Raw genomic sequence first — 8,504 nt, 5'->3', positions numbered from 1 at the left:
TGTGGCCTGAATGTAAACCTTAGCTCAATTTAAAATCGTCTGCATGGAGACTTGGTGTGAGGTGGGACAATGCTGAATATTGGCCTTGTGGTGGGTGTGACCAGCTCTTTAAGTTAAAATGTTTGTGGCTTTTTTTTTTTTTTTTCATGGTTGTGTTGTGGGAGGAGTTTGTGGGAAGCCTCATGCACGGAGTTTGTCCTCCCTTGGTAAGTTCTACCAGTGTCCAAGAAGCCAAGCTCTGGTGCAGGCGGGTTTCTCACCAAAACCCCTCTGCAGCCCATAACCATCACTTTGGGTGCAATAGAATAACTTTTCTTTGTGATTTCCATCCCTCCCTCCCTCCAAAACTCCATTTCCACCTGCAGCATCTCTATGGGGAATGCGACAGTTCCAGCCTTTGTTGCTTCAAGGTTTGTTGACCTTGATTCATGTATCTGAGATTTTACCCCCAAAGTCACGAGCGCCACAGTTTCTTACTGAAAATTCACGCTCTGTGATCTGTGTTCAGCACAACAGCATGTCAGGGAGGGGGAAGAATCTCCTATCAACTGGCAAATTCAGATGAGCTTGTGGCAAAAAAATTATTGCAGATGGCAGAGGTGAGCATCCCTGTGGCTGCTCACAGAATGGGGGCTTGGGCAGCCTGAGACTGGCACGGCTCCTTAATTATCAAAGCGAGCTATTTAGCCAAATTTTGGAAGCTTTGTAAACTCTTCTCAAGGAAATAATGGTGTTCAGTGGTTTGGGTGCTCATGAATGAGGAGGAGCTGAGAGTTGTTTAGTGTGAAGTCTCAAAATCCAGTTACTGTGGCAGGAGAAACCTGGCAGAGGATACTAGAATTGGCCAGGAAATTATTCCCATCCCCTCGGTTATAAAAGTTTTTATTTTTTACTAACATATTCTTTTAAATTTTCCCATCTTAATCTAGAAAATTTAGCAGCTCTTTATATACGATAGCAAACTTTTTTTTTTCTGCTTATGTATTTTTCTAAACTAAAAATGCCAAATATTGTTTTTTAATGCCATTAATAATTTCAGTGGAGAAATTATTATTAATTTGGTAAAGAAAAACATTTTAACAGAAGTTGAACCTGTTTGCTTTACACTCCATTGCTGGAATTTCGTTGCTGAAATAGTGTGCCAAATGCTCTGGGGACATCACTTGCAATAGCTCCTTGGGGCTGGGGGGCTGGACCAGGTTTGCTGTCCTGCTGGGACTGAGGTTCAGGCTGAGGTCACAGCTGAACCGAGTTTGTATGGCCTCAGCTCAGCCCCAACCACCACTGAGAGCCAGAGCTAGCTCTGGCAATCTCCACTGCATCACAGCCACAATATCAAGTGCCCATCTCACCTGAAATATGAAGAAGAGGCAGGTTCTGATCTCTTACTAACTGTCCAGGTAAAAACAAAACACTGAACACCCTGCCTTCAGTGAAGATGCTCTGGATTTAGAGGCATCCCAAAGAACCTGTCCCATTTTTGTCAAACCCAGTGTCTGCAGAGATGCTGCAGCACAGCACAGAGGGAGTGTGCCCATAAATGAAAAAAAAACCCAACAAAACCAAACCAACCCATAAATGAGTTCAAGAGACATATTGCTTTGTCTTTGTTTCTCCCTATCTCCTGAAGAAGGAGAGGACAGGAGGGGTGTGACAGGGGGGAGAAAAGAGCAGGAAGGTGGGATTAGGATGGGCCACGCAGGGCTGGGAGCATCCTTCCTGCTCTTACTAGTGAGGGGAATTAGGAGATGAGTTATAGGAAAAGCTGCAGCACACAAAGCAGAGAATCCCCCTCGACAGCTGTTTCCCGAGTGCACGAGTGCAGCCCTCATGTGGGCTGTGGGCTGGCTTAGGGCTCGGGTTTGGTCTTTTATCAGCTTTGCACAGTCCTGCGGTTTTATTTCTTTTAACCAAAGCTGCAAACAAATGGGTCTTTCTAGTCCTGGGCTCAAGCTTCAAATCTATACTAAGAATACTTCACATATGTGTTTTCGTTTGCCTTTTAACCCAAGTAAAGCCAACACCTGTCTATCGATAAAGGCGCAGCTGGTGCTGGGGAGCCAGTGGGCACCTTGTGATTGGGATGTGGGAAAAAGCAGGTCTGCATCCAGCTCCAGGTGTTGGAAGAGAGCAGTTATTCATTACCAGTCCTCAAAGCTGCCACCATCCAGCCAAATTTTCACGTACCAGCCTACACCTCAGCCCTACCTTGTCACAGAGAGGTGACACCTCTGCAGAGCTCAGTTTTGGTTTTAAAAGCAACTTCACCAACAGCTTCAGAGACCAGCATCGGAGCTGCTCTCAGCTCAAGCTACTTTTGTGACCAACTGAAAACTTTGCAAGTGCATTGCCACTCTTGGAAAAGATCCAGCCTGGTCCTGCTGAGCCCGTGAGGTCCAATAACACCTGGAAGTGATGGGTTCCAGTTCATTATTCAGGTGTAGTCCCCGGTTACTAGTGGTTTGCTCTGCAGGATCATGTCTAGCCTAATTCTGTCTAGAGCCATGTTCATCTCAAACCTTCAACTTAAACAGGTGGCTTAAGCTCACTCCTGCTGTAGGTCCACTGGACATCTGAATGTCTAATATCTTCCCAGCATCTTATTTCTATCTAGGACCCCACCCGCACTGCAGATGGTACCTTGTTAGAGAAATAGCTTTGAAGGAATGCTCTTGAGCTCCAGTTGCCAACCAGGCATGGTAGGAAGGTCAACGAGGCTCTCTGAGAGGCAGGCCTGGCCCCGACTGTGTTTTCTGGGTGCTCAAGGAGGTTTGGGCTTAGTTTGTTCTCCAGCTGCACTCAACAGGCACTTTCGCTCAGCTGGGGAATCCTTCTTCCCTCACAGCCACCTCTTGCTGTCACCACTTGGCAGCTCCTGCAGCCAGGGCTTTGCAGCCGTGGGCCCAAAGGGTGGTTGTAGAGAGCCAAAAGTGTAAGAGTATTCTTCTTATTATTATTGCAAAGCAATTAATTGTAATTAAGAAAGATAAAACTTCAGAAGGGGAAGCACAGCGATTACACCGGCGGAGTGCTGGCAGCAGTTCCTCGCCTGCAGAACAAGAGCGTCAATGCAGCTGTAATTCCTGGCTGCAAGTTTTTAACTTCAGGAAAGACCCAACTACCTGCAATCACAGGCATCGGCTCCATCCTCCCAGGGCAAGGAAGGGGGATATTTTTAACCTAAAGCATGAGGCACACAGGCTCGTCCCACCCATTGCATGTTACAGAAAAATGTACTCGTTGCCCCGAACAGGCAAACTTTTGGCCGAACTCAAGCGCATCCCTTCTTCTGTGTTAAATCAAAAGATGCCCTATCTCTAGGAAGACCACCAGGGAATGGAGCAAGCTTCAAGGCATCCTCAAGGAAATCTTTGCCTCTGAGCCTAGATTTTACTTAATTTTTTTGAAAACCTCCCTGTGCCTTTAAGGCTGGCCCCAGCTGGGTTTGCTACCCTACTGAAGAGGATGCGAAATTAAGTTATGTGAGGCTCCTGCAGCTGAACCAGATGCGACTAAAACCAGCCTCTTTATGTATTCATGAGCTGTGTGGAAGAGAAATAAAAGGATTCATTACCACGCAAACTGTTACTAATGACATGTACCTGGTGCCGAGCACCTCTGGAAATCTAATGCGACACACTGGAGGAGAAAATGTATTCGCTTTTCAGAGGCCGGCGCTGAATGGAAAATTTCCCCTCCTTGGCCCTTCCTCATTCTGCATTCACTAAAAGCAACATTTACAATTCTTCTGCCATTATGTCCTACCAGGGCCTCTGCGCTTTTTGTCACGACCTTGATATTAGCTGAAAATTGGAAATTCGCTGGCATAGCGGAGGTTGGGAGGGGTGGGAATCAACTTGCTCTGCCTCCTGGTTTGCCATGCACTGAAGAGAAAGAAAGAAAGAAAGAAAGAAAGAAAGAAAGAAAGAAAGAAAGAAAGAAAGAAAGAAAGAAAGAAAGAAAGAAAGAAAGAAAGAAAGAAAGAAAGAAAGAAAGAAAGAAAGAAAGAAAATAAATGAAAAAGGCAACACTTAACCCTTTTTAACTAGCCAGCAGGAAAAGGTGGAGGATGCGTGAGCGAGAAGGGACAGGAGGCAGAGGGATAAATGTGAGCGGATACAGTTCAGCATCGTTGCACAGTCCTTGGTGGATGTTGCTTCTCTGCACTGACTCTTCTGACGCTAGACAAGGTGTTAGGAAAGAAACTATCTTATCTTAGCCCAAAGCCGTTTCCCAGTCTCTGGGCAAAGAAACCAGCTTTTGGGATGCCTGCTTAGCGTTGGCTGTGCTCTGTGGCTGGTGATTTTGCCAGCCACTGAGCTCTGCCGTGCTTCGGCACCGCACCAGCCTTTCTATGGTCTATAGAACCCTCCTCAGCCCTGAAGAGGACCTCTGCCATACACCTGGCGTGGGGATGTACTTACCCCAAGCTAATTCCAGACTGCTTTGCCTCTTCTTTCCCCAGCTTGGCTGCTCCTTTTCCTCACTCCCAGCTCTACTCTGGTAGTTAGTCGCCAGCTTTCTGCAGGGTTTCATCATAGCTGGGTGGTACGTCTTCAGCTAAGGTTTGCCCTGGATTCTGGGGAGTTGTGGGGAGGGACAAGAGCAAGGTTTATATTATTCCTTATGTCTGGGTGTGGAAGGTAAGTGCTCCCAAAATGGAGAGAGAAGGGGCTTGCTGGGTTGTGTTCTCGCATCCCTTGACATCCCAGTGCCTTCAGTCGTGTCATTCCTGGTTTACCCCAGAGCTGGCCCCATAATTTTCATCCGAATGAACTAAATGAGACATACGGCTTAATGAGGGAGCCAGGAGGGTCTATATATAAGGGACAGGCTGGGGTGTGCTCAGGGAGGGAGCTGGACATTGGTAGATGAGAAAAACGACCTGCCTGTTTGCAAAACTGCAGCTACCGAGTTTTAATCGACATCACAATCAAGTGCAATCTGTTGGCACCAGTTTTGACCCCACTGAAACTACAGTCAGTCTAGAGCTGGCAGAGCCGTGCTGGTTTGGAGTCCGACTATCACAGCCTTGAGGCTTTCTTGTGCATCTACACAGGCATCTACAGCGGGAGGGGCCTCACTACTGCCATAATCCGGTGCTTTTGCAGGTGCCTTTTGACTCTTCAATCTTTGCATCTCTTTTAAGAGAAAAGAGACACTTTCTTTGTGTGTTAGTTTTTTAGGAAAACGTTTTGGAAGGAAATTTCCTTTCTGGTTTTTTCCCTTCATCCCTCTCTTCTCCCCATTTCTGGCTATCTGTGCCTCCCTCCTCCCTTTTTTCCCTTTCTAAATCTCTGGCCCTGCCTTACTCCCTCCCTTCCTCTCCCTCACGAGCCCCGTCACTTGTCAAGTTGCTTCTTATCCACTTCATTAGCCCCCGTTCCCTTGTTTACCAAGGGGTGTTTGTATTAGTTGGAGAGCTTTCTAATTTAATCAAGGTTAGAGATGCAATTCCAGGTCTTGTTTGCCCAGCATGCTGGCCCTGCTCTCTGATTAATTCACAGGGCGTCAGATGTGCTGTTCTGCTTTGTTTGTCATTTTTCCCATCGCGTCCTGCTCCATCCTCCGTACTCCAGGTGCGCAGGGCTGGGGAAAACACGCTGCTCGGGATGGAGAGACCAACCGGCGCCCAAATACACAGGGCAAGCGCTGCTTGACGGGTTGATTTCTGCTTCCTTGATGTTAATGTGAAATGGAGTCACCCTGAGATGCAATTGGTGTAAAAGAGGGGAATAGGGGATCCTGAGGTCTCATGATTAGGAGCAAACCTGCCCAAAGTTTGTGGTGTCTTCATGGGAGCTAAACCCATGTCCCTCTGTGTCAGAGAGGTCAATCCAAAACGGGCAACCAGGTGCTCTAAATGTGAGCAACTCAGCTGGGGAAAGCCATGGCTGCCCTGAGCTGGTGCTGGCCACAGCCCTGCCTCTTGTGGGAGGTTGGGCTAAGAACTCTTTCCAGCCAAAAACTTTGAGAAACAGAAACATTTGCTCTGATACTCTCTGCAGATCACAAGTGTAACCCTTTGGTCCTGTCTCCCCAAACCAGCAATTTCCGTTTTCTAATCCAACTTTTCTCCCTTGTCTGCAGGAAGAGGTGCTGGCTGTGAGAGAAAAGGTCACCTCCACCACTGAGGAACCCTCTGGGAAAACCATCCGTGCTCCCTGTGCCCAGTGTAAAGACTTCTCCTCTAACAAGAGCAGGGGATGGGCTTCAGGTCATCGGCGGCTGCTTCCATCTTCTCTGCTGCGATTAGCCAGTGTGCACGAAACGTAAAGCTTCTCCAAACCACCTCTCCAAACCCACGCCCAGCCTGCTGGCCTTCAGGGCATCCTGCTACCTTTTTTACACCTCCTTAGCAGATAAGATGTGGAGGGCAAGGGGGATAAACTGGGTCAGCTGGGTTTTTGTGTGTTGAACACTCAAAAGCGCAGCAGATTCCTCCTTTTCAGTGTGGTCTGATGGCATCCAGCCCCCTCAATCTTGTCCCCTTTCTGCCTACCCCCAGCATCAGACAGACAGAAGGAAGGCGAAGGGAGAAGTTAATAAATAAATGACTTGTGTCAGGGGTGGAAGAAGGGAGCTGGCGAGAGCATCGCTGCTCCGATCCCTGTAGCATTTCACAGCTGTTAAAAGCTGCCTCCTCCTATTGTGGTGATCAGGCAGAACAGCCGCCTCCCAAACGGGGTCCCACCTCTGCCACCCTGCCAGGAGACAGGAGAAGGAGGCGTCCAGCCCAACCTAGGTGGTCTGGAAGTGCTGGTGTCCTTCCTTCGGAGGAAAAGGTACAAGACCTTCCCCAAATCCCTGAAACTCATCCAACTGCAGGCATGGGAGAGAACAAACCAGCTTCACTGCAACATCTGTGAGCTTCTCATGAGCATTTTTTTGGGCCAAATTTCAAGTGAATTTTATTTGAGTGATGGTTGGCAAATGGAGATGGAGTCCAGTGCTAGATTCTGTGAGTTGCTCAGGCTTTGTCACGAAGTTTGAGTTTCCTGGTCTGAAAATCTTCTCGTCCGTTTCTGTCCCCACCACCAAGTTTATTGATTGTCTTGGGTCACAATTCTGGGATAACAGCTCTCAGCTGTGCCTGAACCTGAATGAAAACCCAAGCTCCACACAGTTGTCAATCCAACCTTGAATCAAAGCCACACAAGTGAGATTTTACATCTGTGTGTCTTTCCCATCATTGAAACCAAAGGAGTTGAGGCGGTTGTGACAAATCACTAATCCAAATCATCCACCACATGGGATCGAGATGCACATCCAAGGCTTCTACCAGCAGTCCCTGCTGGACTGACCTTTGTTCAGACCTGGAGAGACCCCCAGACTCTCAAGCAGCCACTTCCCTCCTGCAGAACAAAAAAGGAGGAAATATGAGGAAGAAGAGGTGCATTATCTCAGCAAAACATGTGTTCTTAACACATTTCCTTCCCAAACTGCTAAAGCTGTACCCTTTGTCCAACTGTCCACACCAGTGGGATGCAGCCACCCTTCTTTCTTGATGCTAAGTGCGCCCTGGGTAGGAATTAATGCTGTGTCTGCATGAAGAGGCTTTATTTTCATACCCTGGCTATTGACTGCATCTTGCAGTACAGCTTTCTGTAGTACAAAATGGGTGTAAACCGTTACTACTCTGGTTCGGTGGCATTTTGCAGGAGTATCAATAGCCTTGGGAGAGAACTGGGTCCTTTGTTTGCCAAGTAGCATTAAAATATTATTTTGCACAAGGAAGGGCATAGCAAGGCATCACCTGGAGGTACTGACAGATGTTTCAAAGGTCTCTACTGCATACATAGTCCATTTGCATGACCTATTTTGCACACGAACATCCATTACCTGGGGATGATGGCAAATATTTGCAAAACTAGGGAATGCAGTTTAAAACCAGCAGCACTGGCTATCCCTCAACTCCCTGCTGGGGCAATAGGTGGCTTTACACCACGGTTTCATGCTTGATCTACAGAAATCACTTCTGTGATGTGTTGGGGGAGTTCCTCAGTGGTAAAACAGGGATAAGCTTACAGAAATAGCAGTCCTTGGGTAGCTGTAGGAATTAGGTTCATGTCCATTGGCCCTACTCTATTGTACTGGGAACCTGCAAAATCCCTTTGCACCTTAATTACTCATCTATAAAACAGGTATAGATAGTGTTTTCTTCCATCATGGGGGAACAGCATGATACTTAAGACTGTGGTGCATTGCTAGATTTAATTATTAATTGGGCAGTCTCAGAGGCTCTTTGTCTGGGAGCTGCAACCCCAAAGAGGTATAGGAACATATGCCCAGCAGCTTAATGCTCTCAGCCTCACCATACCGGTACAGTGGCAGTGAAATGGAAAAGGAGAGTACAATTTGAAGGACTCTCTTGGAATGGCTAGAAATATTGTCCCCAAAACAATGTGTTGGGGAAGGAATGGGTTAATATTTCTAGGGAAAATAGATGTGGGATGTATAGGCCACTGAGGCTCCTTGTAGGATATGGGATGGGTGGCCTGATC

Source organism: Athene noctua, chromosome 22, assembly GCF_965140245.1.
Source record: "Athene noctua chromosome 22, bAthNoc1.hap1.1, whole genome shotgun sequence".
Lineage (NCBI taxonomy): Eukaryota > Metazoa > Chordata > Aves > Strigiformes > Strigidae > Athene > Athene noctua.
Note: the sequence above shows the minus strand (reverse complement) of the source record.